At 45.0% G+C, this 23362-nt stretch overlaps 1 protein-coding gene across 1 annotated transcript in view; it reads right to left on the bottom strand.

The window, feature by feature from the left end:
- Positions 1 to 18981, bottom strand: part of ANGPTL6 (angiopoietin like 6) — a 34151-nt gene extending 15170 nt beyond the window's left edge. The window contains exon 1 of the mRNA XM_073654130.1: positions 18826 to 18981. The gene's annotated coding sequence lies outside the window, so the exon portion shown is untranslated. The remainder of the gene's footprint in view (positions 1 to 18825) is intronic.
- Positions 18982 to 23362: the final 4381 nt, after the last annotated feature.

Raw genomic sequence — 23362 nt, forward strand, 5'->3', positions numbered from 1 at the left:
CTGCCTGCGGGACTGTGTATCTAATCCTAATGTGTGATATGGCCTGCGGGACTGTGTATCTGATCCTAATGTGTGATATGGCCTGCGGGACTGTGTATCTAATCCTAATGTGTGATACTGCCTGCGGGGCTGTGTATCTAATCCTAATGTGTGATATGGCCTGCGGGGCTGTGTATCTAATCCTAATGTGTGATACTGCCTGCGGGACTGTGTATCTAATCCTAATGTGTGATATGGCCTGCGGGACTGTGTATCTGATCCTAATGTGTGATATGGCCTGCGGGACTGTGTATCTAATCCTAATGTGTGATACTGCCTGCGGGACTGTGTATCTAATCCTAATGTGTGATACTGCCTGCGGGACTGTGTATCTGATCCTAATGTGTGATATGGCCTGCGGGACTGTGTATCTAATCCTAATGTGTGATACTGCCTGCGGGGCTGTGTATCTAATCCTAATGTGTGATACTGCCTGCGGGGCTGTGTATCTAATCCTAATGTGTGATACTGCCTGCGGGGCTGTGTATCTAATCCTAATGTGTGATACTGCCTGCGGGGCTGTGTATCTAATCCTAATGTGTGATACTGCCTGCGGGGCTGTGTATCTAATCCTAATGTGTGATACTGCCTGCGGGGCTGTGTATCTAATCCTAATGTGTGATACTGCCTGCGGGGCTGTGTATCTAATCCTAATGTGTGATACTGCCTGCGGGGCTGTGTATCTAATCCTAATGTGTTATACTGCCTGCGGGGCTGTGTATCTAATCCTAATGTGTGATACTGCCTGCGGGGCTGTGTATCTAATCCTAATGTGTGATATGGCCTGCGGGACTGTGTATCTAATCCTAATGTGTGATACTGCCTGCGGGGCTGTGTATCTAATCCTAATGTGTGATACTGCCTGCGGGGCTGTGTATCTAATCCTAATGTGTTATACTGCCTGCGGGGCTGTGTATCTAATCCTAATGTGTGATACTGCCTGCGGGGCTGTGTATCTAATCCTAATGTGTGATATGGCCTGCGGGACTGTGTATCTAATCCTAATGTGTGATATGGCCTGCGGGACTGTGTATCTAATCCTAATGTGTGATACTGCCTGCGGGGCTGTGTATCTAATCCTAATGTGTGATACTGCCTGCGGGACTGTGTATCTAATCCTAATGTGTGATATGGCCTGCGGGACTGTGTATCTAATCCTAATGTGTGATACTGCCTGCGGGGCTGTGTATCTAATCCTAATGTGTGATACTGCCTGCGGGGCTGTGTATCTGATCCTAATGTGTGATATGGCCTGCGGGACTGTGTATCTAATCCTAATGTGTGATATGGCCTGCGGGACTGTGTATCTAATCCTAATGTGTGATACTGCCTGCGGGGCTGTGTATCTAATCCTAATGTGTGATACTGCCTGCGGGGCTGTGTATCTAATCCTAATGTGTGATACTGCCTGCGGGGCTGTGTATCTAATCCTAATGTGTGATACTGCCTGCGGGGCTGTGTATCTAATCCTAATGTGTGATACTGCCTGCGGGGCTGTGTATCTAATCCTAATGTGTGATACTGCCTGCGGGGCTGTGTATCTAATCCTAATGTGTGATATGGCCTGCGGGGCTGTGTATCTAATCCTAATGTGTGATACTGCCTGCGGGGCTGTGTATCTAATCCTAATGTGTGATACTGCCTGCGGGGCTGTGTATCTAATCCTAATGTGTGACATGGCCTGCGGGGCTGTGTATCTAATCCTAATGTGTGATACAGCCTGCGGGGCTGTGTATCTAATCCTAATGTGTGATACTGCCTGCGGGGCTGTGTATCTAATCCTAATGTGTGATACTGCCTGCGGGGCTGTGTATCTAATCCTAATGTGTGATACTGCCTGCGGGGCTGTGTATCTAATCCTAATGTGTGATACTGCCTGCGGGGCTGTGTATCTAATCCTAATGTGTGATATGGCCTGCGGGGCTGTGTATCTAATCCTAATGTGTGATACTGCCTGCGGGGCTGTGTATCTAATCCTAATGTGTGATACTGCCTGCGGGGCTGTGTATCTAATCCTAATGTGTGATACTGCCTGCGGGGCTGTGTATCTAATCCTAATGTGTGATACTGCCTGCGGGGCTGTGTATCTAATCCTAATGTGTGATACTGCCTGCGGGGCTGTGTATCTGATCCTAATGTGTGATATGGCCTGCGGGACTGTGTATCTAATCCTAATGTGTGATATGGCCTGCGGGACTGTGTATCTAATCCTAATGTGTGATACTGCCTGCGGGGCTGTGTATCTAATCCTAATGTGTGATACTGCCTGCGGGACTGTGTATCTAATCCTAATGTGTGATATGGCCTGCGGGACTGTGTATCTAATCCTAATGTGTGATACTGCCTGCGGGGCTGTGTATCTAATCCTAATGTGTGATACTGCCTGCGGGGCTGTGTATCTAATCCTAATGTGTGATACTGCCTGCGGGGCTGTGTATGTAATCCTACTGTGCGATACTGCCTGCGGGGCTGTGTATCTAATCCTAATGTGTGATACTGCCTGCGGGGCTGTGTATCTAATCCTAATGTGTGATACTGCCTGCGGGGCTGTGTATCTAATCCTAATGTGTGATACTGCCTGCGGGGCTGTGTATCTAATCCTAATGTGTGATACTGCCTGCGGGGCTGTGTATCTGATCCTAATGTGTGATATGGCCTGCGGGACTGTGTATCTAATCCTAATGTGTGATATGGCCTGCGGGACTGTGTATCTAATCCTAATGTGTGATACTGCCTGCGGGGCTGTGTATCTAATCCTAATGTGTGATACTGCCTGCGGGACTGTGTATCTAATCCTAATGTGTGATATGGCCTGCGGGACTGTGTATCTAATCCTAATGTGTGATACTGCCTGCGGGGCTGTGTATCTAATCCTAATGTGTGATACTGCCTGCGGGGCTGTGTATCTGATCCTAATGTGTGATATGGCCTGCGGGACTGTGTATCTAATCCTAATGTGTGATATGGCCTGCGGGACTGTGTATCTAATCCTAATGTGTGATACTGCCTGCGGGGCTGTGTATCTAATCCTAATGTGTGATACTGCCTGGGGGACTGTGTATCTAATCCTAATGTGTGATATGGCCTGCGGGACTGTGTATCTAATCCTAATGTGTGATACTGCCTGCGGGGCTGTGTATCTAATCCTAATGTGTGATACTGCCTGCGGGGCTGTGTATCTAATCCTAATGTGTGATACTGCCTGCGGGGCTGTTTATCTAATCCTAATGTGTGATACTGCCTGCGGGGCTGTGTATCTAATCCTAATGTGTGATACTGCCTGCGGGGCTGTGTATCTAATCCTAATGTGTGATATGGCCTGCGGGGCTGTGTATCTAATCCTAATGTGTGATACTGCCTGCGGGGCTGTGTATCTAATCCTAATGTGTGATACTGCCTGCGGGGCTGTGTATCTAATCCTAATGTGTGATATGGCCTGCGGGGCTGTGTATCTAATCCTAATGTGTGATACTGCCTGCGGGGCTGTGTATCTAATCCTAATGTGTGATACTGCCTGCGGGGCTGTGTATCTAATCCTAATGTGTGATACTGCCTGCGGGGCTGTGTATCTAATCCTAATGTGTGATACTGCCTGCGGGGCTGTGTATCTAATCCTAATGTGTGATACTGCCTGCGGGGCTGTGTATCTAATCCTAATGTGTGATACTGCCTGCGGGGCTGTGTATCTAATCCTAATGTGTGATATGGCCTGCGGGGCTGTGTATCTAATCCTAATGTGTGATACTGCCTGCGGGGATGTGTATCTAATCCTAATGTGTGATACTGCCTGCGGGGCTGTGTATCTAATCCTAATGTGTGATACTGCCTGCGGGGCTGTGTATCTAATCCTAATGTGTGATACTGCCTGCGGGGCTGTGTATCTAATCCTAATGTGTGATACTGCCTGCGGGGCTGTGTATCTAATCCTAATGTGTGATACTGCCTGCGGGGCTGTGTATCTAATCCTAATGTGTGATACTGCCTGCGGGGCTGTGTATCTAATCCTAATGTGTGATACTGCCTGCGGGGCTGTGTATCTAATCCTAATGTGTGATACTGCCTGCGGGGCTGTGTATCTAATCCTAATGTGTGATACTGCCTGCGGGGCTGTGTATCTAATCCTAATGTGTGATACTGCCTGCGGGGCTGTGTATCTAATCCTAATGTGTGATACTGCCTGCGGGGCTGTGTATCTAATCCTAATGTGTGATACTGCCTGCGGGGCTGTGTATCTAATCCTAATGTGTGATACTGCCTGCGGGGCTGTGTATCTAATCCTAATGTGTGATACTGCCTGCGGGGCTGTGTATCTGATCCTAATGTGTGATATGGCCTGCGGGGCTGTGTATCTAATCCTAATGTGTGATATGGCCTGCGGGGCTGTGTATCTAATCCTAATGTGTGATACTGCCTGCGGGGCTGTGTATCTAATCCTAATGTGTGATACTGCCTGCGGGGCTGTGTATCTAATCCTAATGTGTGATACTGCCTGCGGGGCTGTGTATCTAATCCTAATGTGTGATACTGCCTGCGGGGCTGTGTATCTAATCCTAATGTGTGATACTGCCTGCGGGGCTGTGTATCTAATCCTAATGTGTGATACTGCCTGCGGGGCTGTGTATCTAATCCTAATGTGTGATACTGCCTGCGGGGCTGTGTATCTAATCCTAATGTGTGATACTGCCTGCGGGGCTGTGTATCTAATCCTAATGTGTGATACTGCCTGCGGGGCTGTGTATCTAATCCTAATGTGTGATACTGCCTGCGGGGCTGTGTATCTAATCCTAATGTGTGATACTGCCTGCGGGGCTGTGTATCTAATCCTAATGTGTGATACTGCCTGCGGGGCTGTGTATCTAATCCTAATGTGTGATACTGCCTGCGGGGCTGTGTATCTGATCCTAATGTGTGATATGGCCTGCGGGGCTGTGTATCTAATCCTAATGTGTGATATGGCCTGCGGGGCTGTGTATCTAATCCTAATGTGTGATACTGCCTGCGGGGCTGTGTATCTAATCCTAATGTGTGATACTGCCTGCGGGGCTGTGTATCTAATCCTAATGTGTGGTATGGCCTGCGGGACTGTGTATCTAATCCTAATGTGTGATACTGCCTGCGGGGCTGTGTATCTAATCCTAATGTGTGATACTGCCTGCGGGGCTGTGTATCTAATCCTAATGTGTGATACTGCCTGCGGGACTGTGTATCTGATCCTAATGTGTGATACTGCCTGCGGGGCTGTGTATCTAATCCTAATGTGTGATACTGCCTGCGGGGCTGTGTATCTAATCCTAATGTGTGATACTGCCTGCGGGGCTGTGTATCTAATCCTAATGTGTGATATGGCCTGCGGGACTGTGTATCTAATCCTAATGTGTGATATGGCCTGCGGGACTGTGTATCTAATCCTAATGTGTGATACTGCCTGCGGGGCTGTGTATCTAATCCTAATGTGTGATACTGCCTGCGGGGCTGTGTATCTAATCCTAATGTGTGATACTGCCTGCGGGGCTGTGTATCTAATCCTAATGTGTGATACTGCCTGCGGGGCTGTGTATCTGATCCTAATGTGTGATATGGCCTGCGGGACTGTGTATCTGATCCTAATGTGTGATATGGCCTGCGGGACTGTGTATCTAATCCTAATGTGTGATATGGCCTGCGGGGCTGTGTATCTAATCCTAATGTGTGATACTGCCTGCGGGGCTGTGTATCTAATCCTAATGTGTGATACTGCCTGCGGGACTGTGTATCTAATCCTAATGTGTGATATGGCCTGCGGGACTGTGTATCTAATCCTAATGTGTGATATGGCCTGCGGGACTGTGTATCTAATCCTAATGTGTGATACTGCCTGCGGGGCTGTGTATCTAATCCTAATGTGTGATATGGCCTGCGGGACTGTGTATCTAATCCTAATGTGTGATATGGCCTGCGGGACTGTGTATCTAATCCTAATGTGTGATACTGCCTGCGGGACTGTGTATCTAATCCTAATGTGTGATACTGCCTGCGGGGCTGTGTATCTAATCCTAATGTGTGATACTGCCTGCGGGACTGTGTATCTAATCCTAATGTGTGATATGGCCTGCGGGACTGTGTATCTGATCCTAATGTGTGATACTGCCTGCGGGGCTGTGTATCTAATCCTAATGTGTGATACTGCCTGCGGGGCTGTGTATCTAATCCTAATGTGTGATACTGCCTGCGGGGCTGTGTATCTAATCCTAATGTGTGATACTGCCTGCGGGGCTGTGTATCTAATCCTAATGTGTGATACTGCCTGCGGGGCTGTGTATCTAATCCTAATGTGTGATACTGCCTGCGGGGCTGTGTATCTAATCCTAATGTGTGATACTGCCTGCGGGGCTGTGTATCTAATCCTAATGTGTGATACTGCCTGCGGGGCTGTGTATCTAATCCTAATGTGTGATACTGCCTGCGGGGCTGTGTATCTAATCCTAATGTGTGATATGGCCTGCGGGGCTGTGTATCTAATCCTAATGTGTGATACTGCCTGCGGGGCTGTGTATCTAATCCTAATGTGTGATACTGCCTGCGGGGCTGTGTATCTAATCCTAATGTGTGATACTGCCTGCGGGGCTGTGTATCTAATCCTAATGTGTGATACTGCCTGCGGGGCTGTGTATCTAATCCTAATGTGTGATACTGCCTGCGGGGCTGTGTATCTAATCCTAATGTGTGAAATGGCCTGCGGGGCTGTGTATCTAATCCTAATGTGTGATACTGCCTGCGGGGCTGTGTATCTAATCCTAATGTGTGATACTGCCTGCGGGGCTGTGTATCTAATCCTAATGTGTGATACTGCCTGCGGGGCTGTGTATCTAATCCTAATGTGTGATACTGCCTGCGGGGCTATGTATCTAATCCTAATGTGTGATACTGCCTGCGGGGCTGTGTATCTGATCCTAATGTGTGATATGGCCTGCGGGACTGTCTATCTAATCCTAATGTGTGATATGGCCTGCGGGACTGTGTATCTAATCCTAATGTGTGATACTGCCTGCGGGGCTGTGTATCTAATCCTAATGTGTGATACTGCCTGCGGGACTGTGTATCTAATCCTAATGTGTGATATGGCCTGCAGGACTGTGTATCTAATCCTAATGTGTGATACTGCCTGCGGGGCTGTGTATCTAATCCTAATGTGTGATACTGCCTGCGGGGCTGTGTATCTAATCCTAATGTGTGATACTGCCTGCGGGGCTGTGTATCTAATCCTAATGTGTGATACTGCCTGCAGGGCTGTGTATCTAATCCTAATGTGTGATATGGCCTGCGGGACTGTGTATATAATCCTAATGTGTGATACTGCCTGCGGGGCTGTGTATCTAATCCTAATGTGTGATACTGCCTGCGGGGCTGTGTATCTAATCCTAATGTGTGATACTGCCTGCGGGGCTGTGTATCTAATCCTAATGTGTGATATGGCCTGCGGGACTGTGTATCTAATCTTAATGTGTGATACTGCCTACGGGGCTGTGTATCTGATCCTAATGTGTGATATGGCCTGCGGGACTGTGTATCTAATCCTAATGTGTGATACTGCCTGCGGGGCTGTGTATCTAATCCTAATGTGTGATACTGCCTGCGGGGCTGTGTATCTAATCCTAATGTGTGATACTGCCTGCGGGGCTGTGTATCTAATCCTAATGTGTGATATGGCCTGCGGGACTGTGTATCTAATCCTAATGTGTGATACTGCCTGCGGGGCTGTGTATCTAATCCTAATGTGTGATACTGCCTGCGGGGCTGTGTATCTAATCCTAATGTGTGATACTGCCTGCGGGGCTGTGTATCTAATCCTAATGTGTGATACTGCCTGCGGGGCTGTGTATCTGATCCTAATGTGTGATACTGCCTGCGGGGCTGTGTATCTAATCCTAATGTGTGATACTGCCTGCGGGGCTGTGTATCTAATCCTAATGTGTGATACTGCCTACGGGGCTGTGTATCTAATCTTAATGTATGATACTGCCTACGGGGCTGTGTATCTAATCCTAATGTGTGATACTGCCTGCGGGGCTGTGTATCTAATCCTAATGTGTGATACTGCCTGCGGGGCTGTGTATCTAATCCTAATGTGTGATACTGCCTACGGGGCTGTGTATCTAATCCTAATGTGTGATGCTGCCTTTGGGGCTGTGTATCTAATCCTAATGTGTGATACTGCCTGCGGGGCTGTGTATCTAATCCTAATGTGTGATACTGCTTGCGGGGCTGTGTATCTAATCCTAATGTATGATGCTGCCTGCGTGGCTGTGTATCTAAGCCTGTCATGTGATACTCTCTGCTGGGCTCTGTATCTAATCCTAAAGTGAGATACAGCCTGCGGGGCTGTATATCTAAGCCTGTCATGTGATACTGTCTGCTGGGCTGTGTATCTAAGCCTGTTATGTGTGATACTGTCTCCTAACCTGATGTATCTAACCCTTTTCTGGGTGATACTGTGTACAGTGCTGATGTATCTAACCCTATCCTGTGTGATACTGTCTATAGGGCTGATGTATCTAACTCTATCCTGTGTGATACTGTCTATAGGGCTGATGTATCTAACTCTATCCTGTGTGATACTGTGTACAGTGCTGATGTATCTAACCCTATCCTGTGTGATACTGTCTATAGGGCTGATGTATCTAACCCTATCCTGTGTGATACTGTCTATAGGGCTGATGTATCTAACCCTATCCTGTGTGATACTGTCTATAGGGCTGATGTATCTAACCCTATCCTGTGTGATACTGTCTATAGGGCTGATGTATCTAACCCTATCCTGTGTGATACTGTCTATAGGGCTGATGTATCTAACCCTATCCTGTGTGATACTGTCTATAGGGCTGATGTATCTAACCCTATCCTGTGTGATACTGTCTATAGGGCTGATGTATCTAACCCTATCCTGTGTGATACTGTCTATAGGGCTGATGTATCTAACCCTATCCTGTGTGATACTGTCTATAGGGCTGATGTATCTAACTCTATCCTGTGTGATACTGTCTATAGGGCTGATGTATCTAACCCTATCCTGTGTGATACTGTCTATAGGGCTGATGTATCTAACCCTATCCTGTGTGATACTGTCTATAGGGCTGATGTATCTAACCCTATCCTGTGTGATACAGTCTATAGGGCTTATGTATCTAACCCTATCCTGTGTGACACTGTCTATAGGGCTGATGTATCTAACCCTATCCTGTGTGACACTGTCTATAGGGCTGAGGTATCTAACCCTATCCTGTGTGATACAGTCTATAGGGCTGATGTATCTAACCCTATCCTGTGTGACACTGTCTATAGGACTGATGTATCTAACCCTATCCTGTGTGATACTGTCTATAGGGCTGATGTATCTAACCCTATCCTGTGTGATACTGTGTACAGTGCTGATGTATCTAACCCTATCCTGTGTGATACTGTCTATAGGGCTGATGTATCTAACCCTATCCTGTGTGATACTGTCTATAGGGCTGATGTATCTAACCCTATCCTGTGTGATACTGTCTATAGGGCTGAGGTATCTAACCCTATCCTGTGTGATACTGTCTGTAGGGCTGATGTATCTAACCCTATCCTGTGTGACACTGTCTATAGGGCTGATGTATCTAACCCTATCCTGTGTGACACTGTCTGTAGGGCTGAGGTATCTAACCCTATCCTGTGTGATACTGTCTATAGGGCTGAGGTATCTAACCCTATCCTGTGTGATACTGTCTATAGGGCTGATGTATCTAACCCTATCCTGTGTGATACTGTCTATAGGGCTGAGGTATCTAACCCTTTCCTGTGTGACACTGTCTGTAGGGCTGATGTATCTAACCCTATCCTGTGTGACACTGTCTATAGGGCTGATGTATCTAACCCTATCCTGTGTGATACTGTCTATAGGGCTGAGGTATCTAACCCTATCCTGTGTGATACTGTCTATAGGGCTGAGGTATCTAACCCTATCCTGTGTGATACTGTCTATAGGGCTGATGTATCTAACCCTGTCCTGTGTGATACTGTGTACAGTGCTGATGTATCTAACCCTATCCTGTGTGATACAGTCTATAGGGCTGATGTATCTAACCCTATCCTGTGTGATACTGTCTATAGGGCTGATGTATCTAACCCTGTCCTGTGTGATACTGTCTATAGGGCTGAGGTATCTAACCCTATCCTGTGTGATACTGTGTACATTGCTGATGTATCTAACCCTATCCTGTGTGATACTGTCTATAGGGCTGAGGTATCTAACCCTATCCTGTGTGATACTGTCTGTAGGGCTGATGTATCTAACCCTATCCTGTTTGATACTGTCCATAGGGCTGATGTATCTAACCCTATCCTGTGTGATACTGTCTATAGGGCTGAGGTATCTAACCCTATCCTGTGTGATACTGTCTGTAGGGCTGATGTATCTAACCCTATCCTGTGTGATACTGTCTATAGGGCTGAGGTATCTAACCCTGTCCTGTGTGATACTGTCTATAGGGCTGAGGTATCTAACCCTATCCTGTGTGATACTGTCTGTAGGGCTGATGTATCTAACCCTATCCTGTGTGATACTGTCTGTAGGGCTGAGGTATCTAACCCTATCCTGTGTGATACTGTCTATAGGGCTGAGGTATCTAACCCTATCCTGTGTGACACTGTCTATAAGGCTGATGTATCTAACCCTATCCTGTGTGATACTGTCTGTAGGGCTGATGTATCTAACCCTATCCTGTGTGACACTGTCTATAGGGCTGATGTATCTAACCCTATCCTGTGTGACACTGTCTATAGGGCTGATGTATCTAACCCTATCCTGTGTGACACTGTCTATAGGGCTGATGTATCTAACCCTATCCTGTGTGATACTGTCTATAGGGCTGATGTATCTAACCCTATCCTGTGTGACACTGTCTATCGGGCTGATGTATCTAACCCTATCCTGTGTGATACTGTCTATAGGGCTGAGGTATCTAACCCTATCCTGTGTGATACTCTCTGTAGGGCTGATGTATCTAACCCTATCCTGTGTGACACTGTCTATAGGGCTGATGTATCTAACCCTATCCTGTGTGATACTGTCTATAGGGCTGATGTATCTAACCCTATCCTGTGTGACACTGTCTATCGGGCTGATGTATCTAACCCTATCCTGTGTGACACTGTCTATAGGGCTGAGGTATCTAACCCTATCCTGTGTGATACTGTCTATAGGGCTGAGGTATCTTACCCTGTCCTGTGTGATACTGTCTATAGGGCTGAGGTATCTAACCCTATCCTGTGTGATACTGTCTATAGGGCTGATGTATCTAACCCTATCCTGTGTGATACTGTCTATAGGGCTGATGTATCTAACCCTATCCTGTGTGATACTGTCTATAGGGCTGATGTATCTAACCCTATCCTGTGTGATACTGTCTATAGGGCTGAGGTATCTAACCCTATCCTGTGTGATACTGTCTATAGGGCTGATGTATCTAACCCTATCCTGTGTGATACTGTCTATAGGGCTGAGGTATCTAACCCTGTCCTGTGTGATACTGTCTATGGGGCTGAGGTATCTAACCCTATCCTGTGTGATACTGTCTATAGGGCTGAGGTATCTAACCCTATCCTGTGTGATACTGTCTATAGGGCTGATGTATTTAACCCTATCCTGTGTGATACTGTCTATAGGACTGATGTATCTAACCCTATCCTGTGTGATACTGTCTATAGGGCTGATGTATCTAACCCTATCCTGTGTGACACTGTCTATAGGGCTGATGTATCTAACCCTATCCTGTGTGATACTGTCTATAGGGCTGATGTATCTAACCCTATCCTGTGTGATACTGTCTGTAGGGCTGAGGTATCTAACCCTATCCTGTGTGATACTGTCTATAGGGCTGATGTATCTAACCCTATCCTGTGTGATACTGTCTATAGGGCTGAGGTATCTAACCCTATCCTGTGTGATACTGTCTATATGGCTGATGTATCTAACCCTATCCTGTGTGATACTGTCTATAGGGCTGAGGTATCTAACCCTATCCTGTGTGATACTGTGTACATTGCTGATGTATCTAACCCTATCCTGTGTGATACTGTCTATATGGCTGATGTATCTAACCCTATCCTGTGTGATACTGTCTATATGGCTGATGTATCTAACCCTATCCTGTGTGATACTGTCTATATGGCTGATGTATCTAACCCTATCCTGTGTGATACTGTCTATAAGGCTGAGGTATCTAACCCTATCCTGTGTGATACTGTGTACAGTGCTGATGTATCTAACTCTATCCTGTGTGATACTGTCTATAGGGCTGATGTATTTAACCCTATCCTGTGTGATACTGTCTATAGGGCTGAAGTATCTAACCCTGTCCTGTGTGATACTGTCTATAGGGCTGATGTATCTAACCCTATCCTGTGTGATACTGTCTATAGGGCTGATGTATCTAACCCTATCCTGTGTGATACTGTCTATAGGGCTGAGGTATCTAACCCTATCCTGTGTGATACTGTCTGTAGGGCTGAGGTATCTAACCCTATCCTGTGTGACACTGTCTATAGGGCTGATGTATCTAACCCTATCCTGTGTGATACTGTCTATAGGGCTGATGTATCTAACCCTATCCTGTGTGATACTGTCTATAGGGCTGATGTATCTAACCCTATCCTGTGTGATACTGTCTGTAGGGCTGATGTATCTAACCCTATCCTGTGTGACACTGTCTATAGGGCTGAGGTATCTAACCCTATCCTGTGTGATACTGTCTATAGGGCTGAGGTATCTAACCCTATCCTGTGTGACACTGTCTGTAGGGCTGATGTATCTAACCCTATCCTGTGTGATACTGTCTGTAGGGCTGATGTATCTAACCCTATCCTGTGTGATACTGTCTATAGGGCTGAGGTATCTAACCCTATCCTGTGTGATACTCTCTGTAGGGCTGATGTATCTAACCCTATCCTGTGTGACACTGTCTATAGGGCTGATGTATCTAACCCTATCCTGTGTGATACTGTCTATAGGGCTGATGTATCTAACCCTATCCTGTGTGATACTGTCTATAGGGCTGAGGTATCTAACCCTATCCTGTGTGATACTGTCTATAGGGCTGATGTATCTAACCCTATCCTGTGTGACACTGTCTATAGGGCTGATGTATCTAACCCTATCCTGTGTGATACTGTCTATAGGGCTGAGGTATCTAACCCTATCCTGTGTGATACTGTCTATAGGGCTGATGTATCTAACCCTATCCTGTATGATACTGTCTATATGGCTGATGTATCTAACCCTTTCCTGTGTGATACTGTCTATAGGGCTGAGGTATCTAACCCTATCCTGTGTGATACTGTCTGTAGGGCTGATGTATCTAACCCTATCCTGTGTGATACTGTCTATAGGGCTGATGTATCTAACCCTATCCTGTGTGATACTGTCTATAGGGCTGATGTATCTAACCCTATCCTGTATGATACTGTCTATATGGCTGATGTATCTAACCCTATCCTGTGTGATACTGTCTATAGGGCTGAGGTATCTAACCCTATCCTGTGTGATACTGTCTATAGGGCTGATGTATCTAACCCTATCCTGTGTGATACTGTCTATAGGGCTGATGTATCTAACCCTATCCTGTGTGATACTGTCTATAGGGCTGATGTATCTAACCCTTTCCTGTGTGACACTGTCTATAGGGCTGATGTATCTAACCCTATCCTGTGTGATACTGTCTATAGGGCTGAGGTATCTAACCCTATCCTGTGTGATACTGTCTATAGGGCTGAGGTATCTAACCCTATCCTGTGTGACACTGTCTATAGGGCTGAGGTATCTAACCCTATCCTGTGTGATACTGTGTACAGTGCTGATGTATCTAACCCTATCCTGTTTGATACTGTCTATAGGGCTGATGTATCTAACCCTGTCCTGTGTGATACTGTCTATAGGGCTGATGTATCTAACCCTATCCTGTGTGACACTGTCTATAGGGCTGATGTATCTAACCCTATCCTGTGTGATACTGTCTATAGGGCTGATGTATCTAACCCTTTCCTGTGTGACACTGTCTATAGGGCTGATGTATCTAACCCTATCCTGTGTGATACTGTCTATAGGGCTGAGGTATCTAACCCTATCCTGTGTGATACTGTCTATAGGGCTGATGTATCTAACCCTGTCCTGTGTGATACAGTCTATAGGGCTGAGGTATCTAACCCTATCCTGTGTGATACTGTGTACAGTGCTGATGTATCTAACCCTATCCTGTTTGATACTGTGTACTCAGCTATTGTATCTAAGCCTTTCATGTGTGATACAGTCCTGGAGAACCACATAGGACTACCACCTCCTTCATGTACGCCTGCTCATTATTTCCAGTCTTAATGAGCAGAAGTTGGGAATGACAGCAGGGAGATAAGGTGATGGGACCCAGGCCTGAGAATGGTTTACAGAAGGTCGCCCGTGTTTATACCACGGGGTTAAGGAACGCTGGGGCGCCATCTCTTCTTTAATGGACACGAATAAGGGACAAACTTTTTTAAACCCTTTAACTGAACTTCAAAACATGAAACAGGATATTTTGGGAATATGATAGAGAAATCTATATATATTTATATATATATATATATATATATATATATATATATATATATATATATATGCACACACACTAGAGGAGAGGCATGGGGGCGGTCTGCCCCCCGCCATTATAAAACTCTATAGAATTCTGTGGTGTTTTTAACACCACCTAGTGGCCATAGGTGGCGCAGCAACGTCATTAATTAGCTCTTTATTACAGGTAATTGGCTCCGGTATATGATTTATCAGGTTGTTAAAATTCTCTTTGGCAGCGTTCATGTTTCTAGGAAAATCTGGGTGACACAACCAAAAACGGTTCCCATCATAGAAGTCGTCACCTAAAGGTGTCCTACAGCTGCTTAAAGGGGTTGTACCAAGTTTGGAAGTTATGAAGTTATCCTCTAGCTGTAGATTAGGGAATAACTTTCTGATTGCTGGGGGAGGGGGTCTGACTGCCCCCAGTGATCCTGGAAATGGGGCTTTTCCCATATGAATGGGGCAGGAGTCGAGCATGAGCACCTCCACTCCATTGTCTGTGCGCATGCTCCACCCCTACTCCATTCAGACGAGAAAAGCCCAGGATCGGTGGGGGCAGTTGGACCCCCAATAGTGAGGGATTATTTCTTCTTCCCCCACAGCGATGTGTTCACTTCCAAACTTGGCACAAACCTTGTAATAAATGAGTGATCACGACCAGTACATGTCTCTACCCCAGGGCTAGACTATGGGATGTTACGGATATACGGCTCCTCTCCGGCAGGGGAACCTAATGGGAGACTGCACCGGGCAGCGGGGATCAGGGACAGACGCCCCCATTACATACAGTTAAGTGTTACTCTTAAATGCTGCAGAGTTTCATTAAAAAGTAGCTGTGAACATGGAGAAGAGCCAGGGGGCGGATCCTCACTGGCTCCTCCCCATCCTGCTCAGATTGATTGACAGGTCTCTTCCTGTTTGTGTATGTGGACAAACCTGGCAGGGAGAAGTCAAAGGGAAACACCTCCCTGACTCTTCTCCTTCTTCCTGGTTTATATTTATTCATCTCCAGACAGGTTCCCCTTAATGGGAGAAAATTGGAATTATAAAATTATTATTATAGTATTATTTATTATTTATTATTATTATTATTATTATTATTATTATTATAGTATTGCTGAAAATACAGTGGAAAAGCTGCCTCCCCGAAATGCAATTCTGGGTTGCTGAGGGTCCCTTATATTAAATGAACAAGTGATCCCCTACAGGAGTTCTAAAAATAAAGTAAAAAAATAAAGAAAGAAAGAAAAATAAAGATTATATATATTTATTTTTTTAAACAAAATTTTAAAAAATAATTAAATAATAATAAAAGTTTAAATCACTGTCTTTTCCCAGTTCAAAAATTAAAAATGAATAAATAAAATCAATGTAAAATCTATGGAGGTTAAAAAAAACACATGTACAGTCATGGCCAAAAGTGTTGGCACCCTTGAAATTGCACCAGAAAATGATGTATTTCTCCCAGACAATTATTGCTATTACACATGTTTTGTTATACACATGTTTATTTCCTTTGTGTGTATTGGAACAACACAAAAAAAAACTGAAAACTGAGAAAAAATGGCAAATTGGACATAATTTCACACAAAACCCCAAAAATGGGCCGGACAAAATTGTTGGCACCTTTCTAAAGTTATTGGGTAAACAACTTTGTTTCAAGTATGTGATGCTTGTCGAAACTCACCTGTGACAAGTAACAGGTGTGGCAATATGAAAATCACACCTGAAACCAGATAAAAAGGGGAGAAGTTAACTCAATATTTGCATTGTGTGTCTGTGTGTGCCACACTAAGCATGGAGAACAGAAAGAGGAGAAGAGAACTGTCTGAGGACTTGAAAACCAAAATTGTTGAAAAATATCAACAATCTCAAAGTCAATCTCCAGAGATCTTGATGTTCCTTTGTCCACGGTGCGCAACATAATCAAGAAGTTTACAACCCATGGCACTGTAGCTAATCTCCCTGGACGTGTACGGCAGAGAAAAAGTGATAAAAGGTTGCAATGCAGGATAGTCCGGATGGTGGATAAGCAGCCCCAATCAAGTTCCAAAGAATTTCAAGCTGTCCTGCAGGCTCAGGGGGCATCAGTGTCAGCGCAAACTATCCGTCGACAATTGAATGAAATGAAACGCTATGGCAGGAGACCCAGGAGGACCCCACTGCTGACACAGAGACATAAAAAAGCAAGACTGCAGTTTGCTGAAATGTGCGTGAGTAAGCCAAAATCCTTCTGGGAAATCATATTGTGGGCAGATGAGACCAAGATAGAGCTTTTTGGTAAAGTTTGTCATTCTACTTTTTACTGAAAACGGAATGAGGCCTACAAAGAAAAGAACACAGTACCTACAGTCAAATATGGTGGAGGTTCAAAAATGTTTTTGGGTTGTCTTGCTGCCTCTGGCACTGATTGCCTTGACTGTGTGCAAGGCATCAATAAATATGAAGATTACCAAAGGATTTTGGGTCGCAATGAGTCCGGATCTAAATCCCATTGATCACCTGTAGAGAGATCTTAAAATTGCTGTTGGGAGAAGACGCCTTCACATATGAGAGACCTGCAGCAGTTTGCAAAAGAAGAGTCCATTATTCCTGCTGAGAGGTATAAAAAGCTTGTTGACAGTCATACGAAGCAATTGATTGCAGTTATTTATTCCAAAGTGTGTGCAACCAAATATTAAATTGAGGCTGCCAACAATTTTGTCCGGCCCATTTTTGGGGTTTTGTATGAGATTATGTCTAATTTGCCTTTTTTCTCTGTTTCTTGTGTTGTCCCCATACGCACAAAGGAAATAATCATGTGTATAACAAAACGTGTGCAATCGCAATAATTTTTGGGGAGAAATTCTTCATTTTCTGGAACAATTTCAAGGGTGCCAACACTTTGGGCCATATATATATTTCATATATATACAAAATAAAAAAAAATAAAAATAATAAAAGTATAAATCACTTTCTTTTCCCAGTTCAAAAATGAAAAATAAATAAATAAAATCTTCCTATATACATTTGGTATTACTGTGCCTGTGAAAGTTTAATCTATCAAGAGAATTAAAATATTTCCGCCGTACGTTAAACATACGTTGAAAGTCCAGAATCCGGTCACAGCACTCATCTCCCCCCCAAAAAAAATGCAAGAAAAATGTTGTATGTGTGGCCATGAAGGGGTTAATATATAGAATAAAAGTCACCATTTTAAGTAATAAACGATAGATAATATATTACGGCACGATATGACGTAGATTCTGTAAAATACTATAGTGTAATGTAAAGCGGAAAATGTGTAATAAAGTGTAAACATGAAATAATACGTGGATAATATAATACTGCTAATACTCCCCTTGAGAAAGCACTTTTGGTGTGTGCGAAACGTGCGTCGGGGCGGCTTGTGGTGGTTCCCCAACATGGGTAAGTCCTGATTGAGATATTAATCATGCTCAAATACATGGTCTAAAATGATACGGGCTTACTACTAGCAGCAGTGCTGGCAGCCATTACCCAATATGAACATGACTTTAAATATTTTGATACAATGAATGTATATTGATTGTTTTTCTACCACTGCCTGTAATTATTTGGACAATCCTCTTTGCACTCTGTTTGTTTGTGTGCCTTTGTGTCCGTGTGGCACTTCATGGTTTTAATTGAATATGAATAAAATTAAATAATTTTTAGCATTATAGCCCTTTGTCAGTGGCTTTTTCTGGATACTTTGTACCCAGATGTAGGTATATTAATAATGGAACATGGTGCAATTATATATATAAAGGACAGTCGATAGTAAACATAAAACAGGAGAATAAATAATATAGTAAGCGATAAATAAGAATCTACAGATAGGTGGATGATATAATATGGTGCCAAATGTAATATATCATATACTATAGATAATAATAACGTATAAATAATATAACGTATGAATGCTAAGAGTAAAAAGCAGGAGCCTCGTTATCAAGAGGAATTGCCCTTTTAGCATTTTCCGATTACCCTTCTATATAGAATAAGTCCCAGAAGAGCAGAGACCCCAGGGTGGTCCCTTATGTGACTGCTCCTCGTCCCTTTGCTGGCTAGATGCGAAGCTCAGCTGAGAAGCCGATAATGTAATAATAATGATGATGATGATGATGATGTTGATGATGATGATGATGTGTCCTCGCGAATGTTCCCATGCATGGCCGTACCTTACTGTGCTGTGGGATCCTGGCAGCTCCAGTCCGGGGGTCTGTGTGCCGGGGCCGGCTCTCCCCTCGGCTTATGTAGGGCTGCAGGATGGGGATAGACAGCTGTGAGCCCTCCTCCCCTGCACAGGAGCCTCCGCTGGAGTCTGCTACAGTACCACACCTCCACCCCGGCCGTCTGACACTTGTCTGCCACATAGGAAGACACCAGTATTATAGATGGCACATGGTAGTCAGGTCCTGGTACAGATATCACAGAAATGAGCCACCGAGTCGGAGATTAAATCATTCCCGAAATCCACAACAAAGATATTTCCAGAAAAGAGTTGTAAAAAATACCATTTCTACATCTATCTATCTCATATTTATCTACAGTGGTATGTAAAAGTTTGGGCACCCCTGGTCAGTTAAGCAAGTTGAAGATGAAATGATCTCTAAAAGGCCCAAAGTTAAAGATGACACATTTCCTTTGTATTTTAGGCAATATATATATATATATATATATATATATATATATATATATATATATATATATATAGTCATTTTTTACATTTTAAATATGACAAAAAGGAAAATTGTCCGATGCAAAAGTTTGGTCATCCTTGGAAATTTGTGAGCTCAGATAACTTTGACCAAGTTTTCAGACCTTAATTAGCCTGTTAGGGTTATGGCTTGTTCACAATCATTGTCAGGAAAGGCCAGGTGATGCAAATTTTCCAGCTTTATAAAAAACAGCCTCCTCCTTTAACCTTGTGCCAAAAACCAGCAGCCATGGGTTCTGCTAAGCAGCTGACAAGCACTCTGAAAATGGTGGAGGCCCACAAAGCAGGAGAAGGCTATAAGAAGATAACAAAGCGTTTTCAAGTTGCCCTTTCCTCAGTTCAAAATGTAATTAAGAAATGGCAGTTACCAGGATCAGTGGAGGTCAAGATCAGCTCTGGAAGACCAAGCAAAATTTCAGTGAGAGCTACTCGTAGGATTGCTAGAGAGGCAAATCAGAAGCCCGGCTTGACTGCAAAAGACCTTCACTTATGAAAGATTTAGCAGACTCTGGAGTTGTGGTCCATTATTCTACTACAGAGACACCTGCACAAATATGGCCTTCATGGAAGAGTCATCAGAAGAAAACCTCTCCAGCAGACCTATCTATCTATAATCTATCCTTCTATCTATTATCTACCATATCTATCTATCTATCTATCTATCTATCTATCCTTCTACCTACAGTGGGGAAAATAAGTATTTGATACATTGCCGATTTTATACGTTTTCCCACCTACAAAGAATGGAGAGGTCTATAATTTTTATTGTTGGTTTCACTTCAACTGTGAGAGACAGAATCTAAAAATAATAAAAATCCCATTGTTTGATTTTTACATGATTAATTTGCATTTTATTGCATGAAATAAGTATTTGATATAACTGAAAAACAAAAAACTTAATATTTGGCATAGAAACCTTTCTTTACAATTACAGAGGTCAGACGTTTCCTGTAGTTCTTGACCAGGTTCGCACACACTGCAGCAGGGATTTTGGCCTCCTCCATACAGATCTTCTACAGATCTTTCAGGTTTCGGGGCAGTCACTGGACAACATTGAGTTTCAGCTTCCTCCAAAGATTTTCTATTGGGTTCAGGTCTGGAGACTGGCTAGGCCCCTCTGGGACCTTGAAATGCTTCTTATGGAGCCACTCCTTAGTTGCCCTGGCTGTGTTTTGGGTCATTGCAATGATGGAAGACCCAGCCACGACCCATCTTCAATGCTCTTACTGAGGGAATGCCCTCTCACGATACATGACCCCATCCATCCTCCCTTCAGTATGGTGCAGTCGTCCTGTCCCCTTTGCAGAAAAGCACCCCCAAAGTATGATGTTCCCCCCACCAAGCTTCACTTTTGGGACGGTGTTCTTGGGGTTGTACTCATCCTTCTTCTTCCTACAAACACAGTGAGTGGAGTTGATACCAAAAAGTTCTATTTTGGTATCATCTGTCCACATGACCTTCTCCCATGCTTCCTTTGGATCATCCAGATAGTCATTGGTGAACTTCAAACGGGCCTGGACATGTGCCGGCGTGAGCAGGGGGACCTTGGGTGCCCTGCAGGATTTTAATCCATGACGTCGTAGTGTATTACTAACGGTAATGTTTGAGACTGTGGTCCCAGCTCTCTACAGGTCATTGACCAGGTCCTACCGTGTAGTTCTGGGCTGATTCCTGACCTTTCTCAGAATCATTCTTACCCCATGAGGCAAGATCTTGCATGGAGCCCCAGACCGAGGAAGATTGACAGTCCTCTTGTGTTTCTTCCATTTTCCAATTGTGCCAACAGTTGTTGCCTTCTCACCAAGCTGCTTACCTATTGTCCTGTAGTCCATCCCAGCCTTGTGCAGGTCTACAATTTTGTCCCCAGTTTCCTTATACAGCTCTTTGGTCTTGGCCATAGTGTAGAGGTTGGAGTGTGATTGATTGTGTGGACAGGTGTCTTTTATACAGGTAACGAGTTCAAACAGGAACAATTAATACAGGTAATGAGTGCAGAGTAGGAGGTCTTCTTAAAGAAAAACTAACAGGTCTGTGAGAGCCAGGAATTGCTGGTTGGTAGGTGATCAAATACTTATTTCATGCAATAAAATACAATTTAATTATGTAAAAATCATACAATGGGATTTTCTGTTTTTTTTTTTTTTTTTTTATTATTATTATTTCTAGATTCTGTCTCTCACAGGTGAAGTGTACCTACGATAGAAATTACAGATCTCTCCATTCTTTGTAGGTGGGAAAACCTGCAAAATCGGCAGTGTATCAAATACTTGTTTCCCCCCTTGTATGTGACGCGCCCCCTGGGCCATGTTTGGGGAATACCCGGAGCCGGATCTGACAGGGGTAGTAGTCCTCGTGGCGGTGACCCGGTCCGTGCCCAGGGTGGTCAAACTAAGTGGCGCTATTGATTTGATGGTATTAGTGTCCGACTACGCCACCCGTTGAATGCGGCTATGAAGCCGCCGCTGCAGGGCAGCCCGCTGAGGCCGGTGGTTCGGATGTGCAGCGTGGATGGTATAACCCCCAACGGGAGGGGTATGGCCTCAGGGCAGCTATGTTAGAGATGATAATGGGAGTGATGGTGCGGGTGTCCCAGTACTGATGGTGCAGGTGCGACGACGGGACACGGAGGCTTGAGGTGCAGTTTCAAAAGCTTTACTCACAGTTCTTTATCAGGTCGCCCGTGCACAGTAGGACCACCCGAGCCGTGCTGCGTCCACCAGGTCAGGGACTCGGCCAACTCCCAGGCAGTTCCAGAGCGTGGTCCTGAGCTCCCCTCTCTTCCTTCCTACTGGCCGTCCCCACCAGGGATCCACCTTTGTCCAGCTCCCTCGGGCCTTCTGGTGGTGAAACCTTTCCCGGCTTCCCTGACCCTATACGTGGTATGCCTTCCTGGTGGATATGGCGAGGGGTCGCGCCAAAACTTGTCCACGACCTCCGGTTCCTGGCTGAGGATAATTGGCCTCCACCAGTTTGGGATCCGGTACCCTGTCTGCCAACCCTTCACCCGTTTTGGTTCTCTCGTGGGATCTCAGGGTTCCCTCTATGCTTTCGTCTCTGGGCCTTTCTCTGCGTCTCTCTGCTTCAGGCCTGGCTCTGGAGCTGGGCCCAGACGGAGCCGCAGCTCCCTGTCAGCCCTCTCTGGCTGAGCTCCTCTCTGCACAGACTCTCCTCTGAACAGGACCCTGTCCTAAGATGGTGCCCACCTTATATACTCCCTCTGACACCCGAGCCCAGGTGACAAGCACCCAATGGGCTCCTTCCTATGCCCAGAGTCCCTCCCCTATCTGCTCCTACACCACTGGGATGTTCCTCCCCCCCCCACTCCAGCCAGGGACAGAAGCTGTCGTACCTGCACATCTATCTGGTGGGAGTACCGTTGATCTGTCCCCCGGAAATGGGGTGAGTGTGGTGCATGCAGCTAACTGAGCCCAGTTCCACACTCCATCCTTACCCGGGAGTGGAATACCACACCTCTGGTCTGAGGTGCAATACCCCTGTAGCAACCGAGTCCTCAGGGTGCTACATTCCCCCCTGGTAAATCACAGCACGTCCTCGGGCTGGAATAGAGCAAAGGCAAATTAAAACTTACAAAAATTTTTAAAGTGCACTCACACATAAGATATTAACTATGAACTCATCCCTTTATGGGAGGTACTCTTTTCTTTTAACTTTACGGGTATAAAACATTACGAAAACATTATCAGAAAATATCATTAACTCTCTTAGCATCATAAAAACTTTTTCATATGAAACATTCTTTATCTTCTGGCCACGGTGCAACTTGTGACCAGGTAAAGTGCAACAGTCACTAGTAGAAAAACAGTTCCCTATAAAACCAGTAGGGGGCGCCTTAGGAAGCGCAACTATTTACAGGGTATGGCCGCTCTCAGTCCTCGGCCAGTGGGAATAGGGAAATGGCTGCTCACAGTCCTCAGCCTGGTAAGGGATTAGGGGCACACAGGATACAGTCCCTTTAAACAGTTCCACACTAGTCCCAA

The sequence above is a fragment of the Phyllobates terribilis genome, unplaced genomic scaffold, assembly GCF_046119375.1.
Source record: "Phyllobates terribilis strain yellow unplaced genomic scaffold, ASM4611937v1 Scaffold_11__3_contigs__length_659146591, whole genome shotgun sequence".
Lineage (NCBI taxonomy): Eukaryota > Metazoa > Chordata > Amphibia > Anura > Dendrobatidae > Phyllobates > Phyllobates terribilis.